Source organism: Pollachius pollachius (genome assembly GCF_949987615.1).
Source record: "Pollachius pollachius genome assembly, chromosome: 17".
Lineage (NCBI taxonomy): Eukaryota > Metazoa > Chordata > Actinopteri > Gadiformes > Gadidae > Pollachius > Pollachius pollachius.
In genome coordinates this window covers 1,884,525-1,897,095 of record NC_136950.1, presented here as the reverse complement: position 1 = coordinate 1,897,095, position 12,571 = coordinate 1,884,525, and the positions used below count along the sequence as shown (strand labels likewise).

Sequence of the window (12,571 nt, the reverse complement as noted above, 5' to 3'; positions counted from 1 at the left end):
AGCATACGTTGACAGTGTACTTTTCGTGAACACTGGATTACGTCGCATTTCAACATAAAATAGCGTGTTATACACACACACACACACACACGCACGCACACGCACAGACACACACACACACACACACACACACACACACACACACACACACACATACACACACACACACACACACACAGTATCTTGTACAATGATTTTTAGATTTCTTCTTTGTAAAACTTGAAAAATAAAGTAAGTTTTGGCTTTGGAAAAGTAATTATTTCCCTTATTATAAAAAATAGGCTATGCTGTTAAGGCTGCCGTGTTCCAATACCTGTACTTCCATGAGTATACTTAAAGGAAGTATACTATCCGTACTATCTACTACGTTAATTTTTCAGATGTGAGTGCTGTTCCAAATCGAGTACTCCGTGGTGCACTAACCGGAAATTACGATCACGACTGCCGCCGTGGCTCCTCCCCCGCAATAAACATCCCGCTTTGAAAGGTGAACTCTTTACGCCTAGCAGCTATAAAAAACTATAAAAACTAAAAAATGACTCTATTAATGCAGGCTATGTGGAAAATGCGCCGACTTTGGCTCAGCCTGGCTCCGACTCTTCCGCTACGTATACATATGTGTAATCCAGCACATATAAAGACGGGGACCAGAAAATAATTACTTTCTCTCCATTGAAACCCATTCATATTTTTCGATCTCAGAGGTCCCATGAGGGGCCTACCGGAAGGGGCGAACTTACGAGCTCTATGACGCTGCTCTCGAGCGACATATAGATAGGACTGCTAATCTTACAAGCATTCTCAAGATCGATTGTCGGCAGTAGTTCTATTCATTCTATCGCTGTAACTTTTCTCTCGTGTTGCTATGGACAAGTTGTTTGACCTGGATCTCCGTGACCCCCGCACAGAAGGAAGACACCTTGCCGTTGGGTTGATGCATGACCAATTCCTTGCAGAAGCCATGGTAACAACCTTTTGTACATTAACTGAACTTGAACTTGTACATGAAATGAATGTTTCAGTACCTCAGAAACTCAGTCTAACAAGATGTTGGACTTAAACACACAGGAGGCTGCGGAGAATGTCAATCGGGCAAGATCTGGAGGGGATTCACCACGGAGCTCAACCAAACGGAGCGGACGCGGCAAGGCCAGAGGGAGACGTGGAGGCCGTGCGGGCCATACAGGCCGTGCAGACCGATGGAGTGGCCTAACTACAGGTTTGTTTATGTGCAAATTCAGATTAGTTTAATTTGGTGACAAACAATTACCCATGGCAATTAGGGATGGGTCAGAATTTTCTATTATTCGATTTTTCGTTCCCGTGGGTCAAAGTCGATTTGTAACATTTGGACCGTTAAAGGTTGGGTATGGGATTTGCGAAACGCCAGCAGATTTTGAAAATACACAACTCAAATGGTCCTACCCCCTCTCCTTCAACGCTGACTCTACCCATTCCAAGTACAAGTACATGGGAGCGGGGGAGAGGGAGTGCCGTACGACCGTTTGATTGACGTACTTACTGTCAAATGAGTTTCTTGCAGCAGTGCAAGCACTTGAGTGTCTGCCGTAGAGATATATTAATCTGTCATGTACTGTTTAACAGGCATGGACACTGAGGTGTTGGCACTTCCTTCAGAGGATTCCTTGCCCTTACCCAGAGCACAGCAAAATCCTCAAGAGATGTTTGGTAAATATACAGTGTTTAATTCTGAAATCCAAATACTGTATATAGAATGTAGATCATTTGGTTATATTTTATTTGCAGAACAAAACATGGAGAGGCTTTCTGCCCTACTGGATTCAAGCCCCTGTCCTGCTGAGCCTGAGAGAAGCGCAGCATCATCGTGGTCTGTTAGGCAGCAGAAAGCCTCTGACCGTTGGGAGGAAGCACGGCCGTACCACCTCAGATGCCTTTTGGAATCTGAGGCTGTTGGCAAGCCATTGTGTTGCTTCTGCCACAAGCCGGCTGTTATAAGGTTGGATGTTCATCAATCAAATAATAGAATGTATCTATGTACACTAAAAAAAGTATATCATATAAATTGAGTGACTTGACTTGAGTGTTTTGTCTGCTTAGGTGCAGAGAGTGCCTTCCGGAGCAGTGGTTTTGTGGGGCCTGCGACATGCATAACCACAGCAAACGGCCACTCCACAACAGGGACAGCGTGGTGGATGGCTTCTTTAAAGCCATTCCCCCATCCACATGTATCTCAAGAGGAGAGACTGGAATATATGCCACACATGAGCAAGGTAAGGTCTGACAAATCTACCTGTCTAGACTTCCTGATCCTTATCTTGTTTATTCAGTCTGCTGCCATATACAGAATGTTCACTTTTCTTTTCGACAGATCGCATTTTACCCACAATGCCAGCACAGCACTGCACCTGCCAGGTCCCTAGCTTCACAGTGGAAGCTGGGAAACCAGTCATCTTGATTACCATCAATGGTAGAAACCAGTTCTCTATTTAGACTTCTGTTAGTCTAATATACAATATGTGTCAATGATTATGACTAATGTTGTTTTTTTCGTTAGGGCGTTATGATTTGCATTTGCCACGTTATGTGTGCCAAACATGCCTGCAGCAGTGGGCCCCTGTGTGAGAGACCTAGTCAGGAGTGGATATTGGCCAGCTTCTGCAAATGCTTCCACAATCTACACGGTGGACCTCCTCAACACCTTTCAGGAGCTGAAGTTGATCTCACCTGGATTCTCCAGGCAAGCCCTTGCAAAAATGCTGGAACATCGCACACTGTGTGCAGGAAGAGTAAGTGACATCAGCAATACTATTTATTATGCTCACCAATATTGTCAGCAATTTTTTTTTTTTTTTTTTGACTATCTCAAAAATGTTTTCCATATTCTGATATACTTTCTAGTCTGGACAGATCAACGGGGATGCCCTGCAGAGGAGCTTTCTTGAGTTTGCATACGCCTCCTTTGAGAAAGACCAGCTCTGCTGTGATACCCCTTTCACCTGCCCTGCCTGCACACCTGAAATGGTAGCAGTGTCAGCAGTTGGCAACAGGAAGCTTTATCGCTTTGGCCATACTGGAAGGTGCACTTTAAGTTCTCTTTGGTAATTGAGTCGTGACTGTAAGTGACAACAAGAGTAGGTAATGGATGTTATATATTTTTCCCCTAGATCTAATGACACTCCCTTTTTTGATGGGCTATTTCTAGCCAAAGACAGTGAGGTGTCTGATTTTGTCAACACAATACAGATGGCGGTGAAGAATGTAAGTTTAAGCTAAGTTTGAACACTCAAATAGTTCTGTTACTAAAGGAATCATTGCATTTCCTGGACTTCTAGAAGTATTCCATACTCCCTACTCTTTTGTCGTGAATTACATTAACAATATGTGTATGCACTATATTCACAGATAAAGGGGAGAGGCACATGTGGAGACTCTCAATGGGCAGCAGCAAGGGAGACCTCTAGGCGGGCCTCTAAACTGGATGAGGAAGGCGTTGAGGTTGCGGTGTGTCGGCATGGCTTCCTTTTAAAAGCCCTTAACATGTACCGAGGAGAGATATTTGCGTATCCTATGTATCTCCAAAGGGAGCTTCTCCCAAGCAAGGCACAGTTTTTTGCTATGGATGTGGCATGCAAATACTGGCCATACCTACAAAAAGTTGCTTCGGTCATTCCAGCTCTCAAGAGCCTCACAGAAATGAAGCCCTTCCTGAGCATCATGCATGCAAGAGCTCATGCTACCAAGTGTGAGGTATGTCTGTTATCTGTTATTTTCAAATGAATACGCCATGTGTTACTATAGGAATGGACAGCTTTAAGCTGAATTCCTTTTCCATAATATTTGTCCACGTTTTCCAACTGCTTCATTGGCTCTAATGAACCCCAAATCCACCCATCCTTGCAACAGATAAAATGGAGTGGTCGGAATCAGAAGGGAGCAGGCACAACTGCCGGTGAGGAGGTGGAGCAAATAAACAGCTACCTCTCCCGTTGTGCCCTGACAACAAAGTACATGTCAAAAGCAGGTAAGTCACTTTGGTCTGAGTTTATGCTATCATCTAATATTGCTCATAGATTGCAGAACATAATGTAATTCTCCTTATACCAGCACGTGTGGACATGCTTACTGTGCATGCAATGGGTTGGAACCATCACAAAGCAGAGACGCTACACAAGGCCCTCTCCACAAGATATGTGAAGGTATGTTTCATATTCATGTATGTTTTTGTGCCAGTTGTTAGGCAGACTGAGTTCCTATTGTAATTATTGTAAATATTTTAGACATCTAAAAGGGCAGAAGAAGAGGCAGAGAGGCTGTCACAACTGCAGAAGGACCTGCAGTGCTCAAATGCAATGGCTGTACAGTGGATTGCTGAAGTCAAGGAATGGGCAGAGAGCGGTGAGGACAGAACAATATACATGCCTTTTTGCAGTTTCCTTACAGACATTTGTGTTCAAACGGTAATCAAAATAATACACAATCAGTGAAGCATTAGTGCTGCAAAAATCTAGAAAACTCGGTTGCATTGTATAGAATACAGTACACTGAGCTTAATTTCACCCTAACGGATATCTACAGAGACCCCAGTAACGGGTCTGCACGTTCTCCAGCAGTCCATTGAGGGTCTCCATCTGGGTCTAAAGCAACAGAAACAAACCCTCTACCGTCAGAATGGTATGTAGGCTTTTTCTTGAGTTATCCGGTATACCTAACAATGTATCTATATTGTTTTTAATATAACCTATACAAGGTTTTTGTGTCTGCATATTACGTTTCTCCTAAACAATCTAGACAGCAACAAGCTTCGCCATCGTCTCCGAAGAAAGTTGACGGAAGACAAAAAGCGCCTTCTCCAGGAGATTGATAAATACAACAGTCTTGTTGCAGACCTCTCCAAAAGGATTGATGTGGCCTTGGTTGACCACTCTTTGGCTGGACAGAGCACTGGCGCAATATGGCCATGGGAGGACTATGGCAGTGGTATGCATTTTTCAATGCTTTTAAAATGTCATGCAGTATATCGGAATAGTGAACTATCCTGAAATGATATATTAAATATAATAAAATGTAATATATAAAACGATTTTGGGAAAGAAACATCATTTCTAAATTCTGTTTCCATTATGGTTGCATTGCTAAATGTTATGCCAGATACTCATGTATTGATCTTAATATTTTGGATCATTAGTAACAATCGGGGTCAAGAAACGACTGCACGACCAGGAAATGCTGAAAACACGGCTGGAAGAGGAGCTCCCTATCCTGGTGTTGGAGATGGCCCAGCACTGTACGTGGTTGCAGAACCTGGGAGTGGCCCTCAAGACGGAGCTTGCAAGATACGGTAAGTTAAAGACAAGTTTTGGGGATCCCATTTAATGTATTCAATTAGTGGGGGATGTTTCAATATATATTAACGTCGTTGGGTTTTCTGTCCTCTACTTGTAGAAGATGAAAATGGACTTCACTGTCTCTTGGCAAGAAGACTTGCGGAAGTGGAAGAACGACATCAAATGGTCCTGCAGCGGTACAAGACTGCTCTAGGTCCATTGGCGTCTGTCCTCCTTGATGTTTGTGAGGAAGAGGAATGTGATCCGATGGGCCTGGTCAGTCCAGACACCAGCGAGGATGAGGAAGATGCAAGAGAACAAGCAACTTAGTTGATGGTGTGGTTTCGTGCCTCGCTTGATGTACACAAATGATCATTGTTATTGCTATGTTTAAAATAAAAAAATAAAAAAATCTATCTCTTCAATTCAAGATGGGGTGGGTGAGAATAAATAGTGCTATAACCTCACTAGCCTTATTGACATGGACACATCTGTTCCGCATAGATTTCTATGCACGAGACTTAACGGACACTTTTGTTACTGCCATGTATACAGTACATTCGGATCACATTTTAGGAAGAGATCTATGACGCATAGAAATCTATGCGGATCAGATGTGCCATGTAAACGCGGATACTATGAATTTCATTCATATATACAATTTCAGAAGTGGATGAGATTCGAGAAATATCTTGTTATAATGAGAAAGAATGTCAAGGTTTGGGGGTTGATGAAAAACTATTTTGAACCTTTGTGGTATGGCAACCCAGTCGCCAAAAGCATACGTTGACAGTCACTTTAAGGACAAGTTATGAGAGAAATGCACATTAACTTTTTGTTATCTCATAAGCGGTGTGGTGCCGGCTCCTTTTGACCTTTTGACCCCAGACTTCAAAAACGTGTCCACAGGCCAGCTGTGTCTACCCACCTTAAGCCACAAATGTACACCTACATCCCACAGTAAATGGGGACTAGAAACATAACCTCTGTCATATACATTTACTCTACTGTTGGAGGTCACGCCCCTTTTTCCACCTTTTCGAGATAGCTAGAGATGCTAAAATGTTTACACACATTTCCCGGGGCCCCGTGTACGACATATCCGAGATTTGGAGTTCTAGCCCTTAGAGAAAAAAAGTTTTCCCAAATGGAGTGTCATTTGGACAAAGCCCCTCAGAAGTGTAGCCTGCAAGACCTAATGGTTCAGAATGTGGTGGAAAAAGTTTTTGAGATAGGAAGGTCCTACCGCCCTGAAATTTTAATACCTTATTCTAGGGCCTAACTGGGACCTCCGCACCGAAACTTGGCCCGGTCGGACCCCGAGGGCAGGAAGGGGGGGCCTGCCCTCGGGGTCTGACCGGGCCAAGTCTCGGACAGGAAGGGCCCCCTCCTGTTCTTCCAAGGCCCTCCCCCAGCTGACCTAATGATTCGCCCCACACGCTGTTTGACAAGAATAACATTACAATACATGCACATAGAACAACTGGCATAACGGACAACGAAATATAATGTAACACATAACACACAAACTATTTAACTGTCCCAGGGTCGCTACAATAGATTCATGGGTCTGATTCGCCGATTTCCCATGCTGATATCCCGAAAGATTCTCGGGCATCTTCGACAATTTGGCTATAGATTGTCTCATTACACGCTAAATAATATAATTATAGCCTAATTATATATATAGGTTTTGGCATAAACATAACTAGGGTGCACTGTACTATCTGCGCACACCCTTTCTGAAGCCTCTCTCTCGCTCTCTCTCTCTCTCTCTGTCCCTGCCGCTCTCTCTTTCTCTCTCTCTCGTAGCGTTTTGTGGAGAACGTTAATTGTCTTAGAACACTCCCATTCAGAATGCATTGGTTTACATTTCGTTTTGTGTAACACGCAAAAAGTCGGACTATCGTGCTCGGGAACACGCTTCAATAGATTAACGTTCGTGCGCAGGAGCACGCAATGGCGTGATACCGGGTTGGTCTGTCACCGCAGCAGCAGAGCAGGGTAGGGGAGAGCCGGGTCGATTATTTGAAACACGGGACGATTGAAACACAGTTGTCCTCGAAAACCACGCATGGCTTTTATGTCGTCACTACGTTCAGCACGCAAGACTGACCAACCCCGGGAAATTTACGTCCCACCGTTCAAATGTTGTCCCCCGAACCTGTTTTCGAGAGCGCTAAGTAAAATCCTTCCTGCGGTAGTGTTTTTGTAATAGATAGTTGTGTTTTTTGTTTCATGCCATAATAATATGACTATACAACAGATGAAAAAGACGTTTAACTGAAAAGTGTTTCAATCGACCCGGCTCTATTAGTATAGCGCAGGTAGACTTAAAAAAAATAATTCTCATTATATTGTAGCGACCCTGGGACATTTAAATAGTTTGTGTGTTATGTGTTGCATTGTATTTCGTTGTCCGTTATGCAAGTTGATCTATGCGCTTGTATTGCAATGTTGTTCTTGTCAATCAGTGTGGGGGCGAATCATTAGGTCAGCTGGGGGAGGGGCCTTGGAAGAACTGGAGGGTGGGGCCTGGCACGTGCGGCTGACCGTGCGGCGGGTTGGGGAGTACGGGTTTTTGCTTCGTGTGGGATTTTTGCCGTGGTTTACGTGTTTCAGTGACCTACTTTGGTGCCATTAAAAAGTTTGTTCCAATACCGATGACTGGACATCGTTATGTCAGCGAGGTCATTACAATATGTTTACTTTTTTTTTTTTATGTCAGAGAACACAGATGTGCAGAAAGTAAAGAAAAATATGAGCAAAAACGCATTGTAGACGAAGTACATGAGCAATTAAAGTTCAGAAGTTTAACTATATATATAATATAATTCAAATTAAAAAGATTACAAGAACTTAAGGCCACTGATTAATTATGATTTCATGAATGAATAATGTATTATGATATTTTATTATTCTATGGTAGAGTATAACACAAAATCAACACGTTGATATAATTTTCGAAAGTATTTATTTACAAACACACTTTACATTATATAATCAATAACAATATACACATCTACAAGAACCGAAGACCACTAATTAATTATGATTTCATGAATAAATAATGTATGTCGGATTTCACGTGACAAATGAATGAACGTCACAAATCAGATATCATTCATTTCCTTGTTCGTAGCTGGCCTACAGCTGTCACGTGACAAATGAACGAGAGACCGATCCGTATGAACGAACCGTATGAACGAACCGTATGAACGAACCGTATGAACGATCCGTATGAACGAACCGTATGAACGAACCGTATGAACGATCCGTATGAACGAACCGTATGAACGAACCGTATGAACGATCCGTATGAACGATCCGTATGGCTGTCACGTGACAAATGAACGAGGACCTGAGTGAGTCGTGAACGAATCATTTCTGCTTCCTCTCCTACTGACTGAGCTTATGCAGCTGCCTGCCATGTGGCGAGGTAAGGTACTGCATCAAAATGAATGAATCACTCACTGAGATGACTCATGACTCCCGAGTCATATGAAAGATTCGTTCATATTGAACGAATCGTTCACGAACGACACATCACTACTTGGATGACAAACTGAGCACTCATGTCTTCATTGCTTCACACCATTTTCTGTATATTACAGGTCAGTAGTTTGTTTAAACTATAAAACGTCAACCTTCTAAAGCCTTGCTTTATATGTATAACTGTTGAAGAAGTTCGGTCATGTTTTGTTGGGTTTCTAGCGAACTTAAAGAGACTTTAAAATACCGCCATTCAGTACAATGGCAGGGGTAAATACCGGAAGGCGCGAAACGGCAGGTCCCGCCGATTATGGGTTCATTTTTCGCCCTGCGCATTGCCTTGCGGGCATGCCGCGCAATTTAAAGGTTTGTGTTAGCACTTTGCACAGTGTTAGTTTTATTTGTGGTCTCCTGCATACTACCGTTTAAATGGGAATATGTGTAAATGTTTATGGTTCATGGTTACAGATTTACAAGTTTGAAAGAATATTTATATTAATGCATACTGTTTAAAGATAAAAATGTTACTGTTACATCCAGAGTCACAACTTGGTTTACTTTGTATTGAAAACGTTTAGCTTTCTCTGAGTAATACTTTTGTTTTATTTAAGTGTGTGTGAATCTAGAATAGGATGTAAGATGTAGTTTATATTTGATGCACTTAAACAGTTGAAGACTGAACAAGAGACACTCAGAGAAATGTTTGTATTTTATTTGTGAATTTGAATAGAGACGCAACTTGGACGACGAACTGAGCACTCGTGTCTTCATTTCCTGTATATTACAGATTTCTTTTTTGTTGCCGTGGCACCCAGTCCTGGGACCCGTAACACTCATATAAATTCTTTGATACAACTGAGTAAATAGTTATTATAGCTTTTTTATTATAAATACTGACATGTTAATAACATAATATTAACAATCTAGGCTAATTTGATCTGTCAAGGGGTAGGACTAAATATGTTTTTTACTTTCTCCTACCCCTTTTCGAGCATGTGGCAAGTTTTTTGCTTTTGTTTAATTTATTCATCTACTATTATTTTTCTATCTTTGTTTTTATTGCTTACATGTTCGAAATAAAGACAATCAATCATTCAATCAATCAATGCCTGTTTATGAAGTGTTTCAGCTGGGCGTAATGTGGCCTGTGTCCAGCTGGTAAGACAGTAATTCACTTTTGAGAAAATCATAGCACAAAGTTACAACTTTGAGGCCTCTTTAGTTAAGATATTCCTGATGTGGATTTCATTAGTTGAATTTGATTTTGTTTTAGACTTTCTATTATTATTCCCAGATACTTGAACTCTTGGAACACTGAGTGGCTTCTCCCTTATGCTGTTACATCTGAATCTTGATCGTTATTTGCAGATTTTGAAAATAACATGTGGCGCAATGAGTCTGTTGACGCTCCTTGAACTGAGTATTTCTTTGATTCAGTTTAAGAGTTGTATACATTTCCCAGTGTATGTGTTTTCCACATGCTTCATATGTGTTTCATTTATTATTTGCGGTTCAAATACGGTATGCGGTAAAGTGTTGACAGTTTGTCAGTTTGGTTTTAAAGGTGTGGTACCCATGGGTCGCCAGTAGGCGGCAGGTGCGCTAGATTAGCAGCGTGGTTGCTGGGAGGTCACGGGGTGCAGATCTCGCGTGGTTGCGTCGGAAGGTGAGATTCCCTGTATAGGATCGCAACCGAAGAGTGCTCTGTGGCCATTGTTGACTTGCGGTCCATTTTCTTGCATTTCGCAGCAACCAAACAATAATTGTGCAGCACCAGACTGAGCCTCAATCAAGAAAAAAAGCCTCCACAACTCCACCTTTATCCAATTTAGCCATAATATTTTCGAGAAGAAAACAATTAGCCGTTTCTTTAGAGCAGCATTACTCATTGCGCGGCTCGCAAGCCACATGCGGCTCGCCGAGCCTCTATTCGCGGCTTGCATGGCGGTAAAAATATACAGCGATATGATCATGCAGTGAATACAGATATTTAAAAAAACAATACAAACAATTATTTAAAAAATAAATCAACAGCGGCATTAAAAGGTGGAAATATAGCCTTGTCTAGAAAATATTTTTAAACTTGCTCGGCTCTACGCTGACAGCGGGGTTGCCAGATTGGCGGTTTTCCTGCATAACAAGAGAGAATGTGCTCTTTGGATGGACTTATTCTTATTAACTTATTCTTCAATAGCTTACATGTTATGTGACCCAGTGTCTCCACATTATTCCAGAAAATAGCACACAGTCACACAATTCTTAATTTTCCTCTCAAAGTGCACCAGATTGATGCATTCCAGGTTAAAAGGTACCAAATTTTCTTCCGGGGGAGCATACCCCCGGACCCCGCTAAGGACCGGGTTCCCTCCACAGTTTCACAAAATTCTGTGGGAAACACTGCTTCAGGGAGGACATATTATTAAGCAGGCATACTTATTTACGACTGGATTTATAGCTTTTGATACTTTGCGGTAAAAATGGCTCTCCTGTTGACATCGTCCTGTCAGTGCGGCTCTCCTGAAAAAAATAGTGAATACCACTGCTGTAGAGTGATGTTTTCTAAACCCAAATTGCATAGGATGTAAGGGGAAGGAACCTGTGTTTAAATGCGTTGTGATCTGTTCAGAAATACAATTTTCTGAAATTTTTTATACGGCTGGAAGAATGCTGATGAGTCTGTAGTTGCTAATGAGAGTGTGATGACCTATTTGAATACTGGTGGTGTAATAGACTGGTGTTATAGCAGTCTTCCAAGAACTGGGAAACACTCCTTCATTAATGGACCAATTTACAATATTTGGGAAGGGGTGAGTGCCTCTTTATGACTTTTAATATATAAGCCATCCCATATGCATCCTTTGCCCTTGAGAAATTAAGAGAGGATATAATCATATTCACTTTGGAATTGGTCACTCCTCTTAAACTCAGAATGGGAGCATCTGTAGTAGGATGACGGTGTAATTTGAGTTTTTGTCGATTTTATAAAATAAGAATAAATGCTGCTGCCGCTAGACCTGAATCATTTGTTATGTTTCCCTCTATATTTAGTTACATTGGTTTACTGATGGCATTTGATTTTGCTGTTAATTATTTTAAGCTCTGCCAGATTTCTTTGATATAACCCCTAGCTTTACGAATAGCATTAATGAAAAATGTTGCCTTTGCATGCCTGAGTTATTTTAGTTCATCTCTTGTTCCATTTGCGCTAAAATAATTAATCGTTTGGAAATATGATTGTTATATATCAAGCCTGCTAAATGTTAATGTGCTTTAAAACAATCTTTTTCATGTCATTCTATCTACATAAACGATGTGTCACATGAAAGATAGTACAAGCTTTATTGTGCGCTTATCTCGATTCTTTGACTAGATGTAAAAAAATAACGTCAATGACACACTTTTCCTGGTAACTACAATGTGATGACCCCCCCCCCCCACACACACACACACACACACACACACACACACACACACACACCCACACACACACTTAGACTTGACTGTAGAACTTGATTCAACCATTTTAAACTTTATCAGAACAGCTCAGCTCTTCAAACTTTTACACTTTAGCTATTTGTTTAACTCTTCACTTTATTTTTTTTGAACCATTTCTTCAATGGTGTGCATGTTTACATTGTTTACTCCATTTAGGCTTTTGAACTTTGTTAAAATCTTTTTAATTAATTTGAGCCATTAATTTCTTTATGTCTTAAACTATCTGGCTTTACTAAAACATTTTCAACCTCACTTTGCACTACAGCACTCACTGTATT

At 41.4% G+C, this 12,571-nt stretch overlaps 2 long non-coding RNA genes across 2 annotated transcripts; both read left to right on the top strand.

The window, feature by feature from the left end:
- The first annotated feature begins 319 nt into the window (after nucleotides 1–319).
- On the top strand, nucleotides 320–2,441 carry LOC307089029. The gene is made up of 6 exons (XR_013812598.1): nucleotides 320–964; nucleotides 1,069–1,219; nucleotides 1,606–1,689; nucleotides 1,768–1,978; nucleotides 2,080–2,252; nucleotides 2,351–2,441. It is a non-coding gene; the product is annotated as an uncharacterized lncRNA (long non-coding RNA).
- A 703-nt stretch (nucleotides 2,442–3,144) lies between these two features.
- LOC307088989 lies at nucleotides 3,145–4,002 on the top strand. The gene is made up of 3 exons (XR_013812596.1): nucleotides 3,145–3,240; nucleotides 3,385–3,729; nucleotides 3,886–4,002. It is a non-coding gene; the product is annotated as an uncharacterized lncRNA (long non-coding RNA).
- Nucleotides 4,003–12,571: the final 8,569 nt, after the last annotated feature.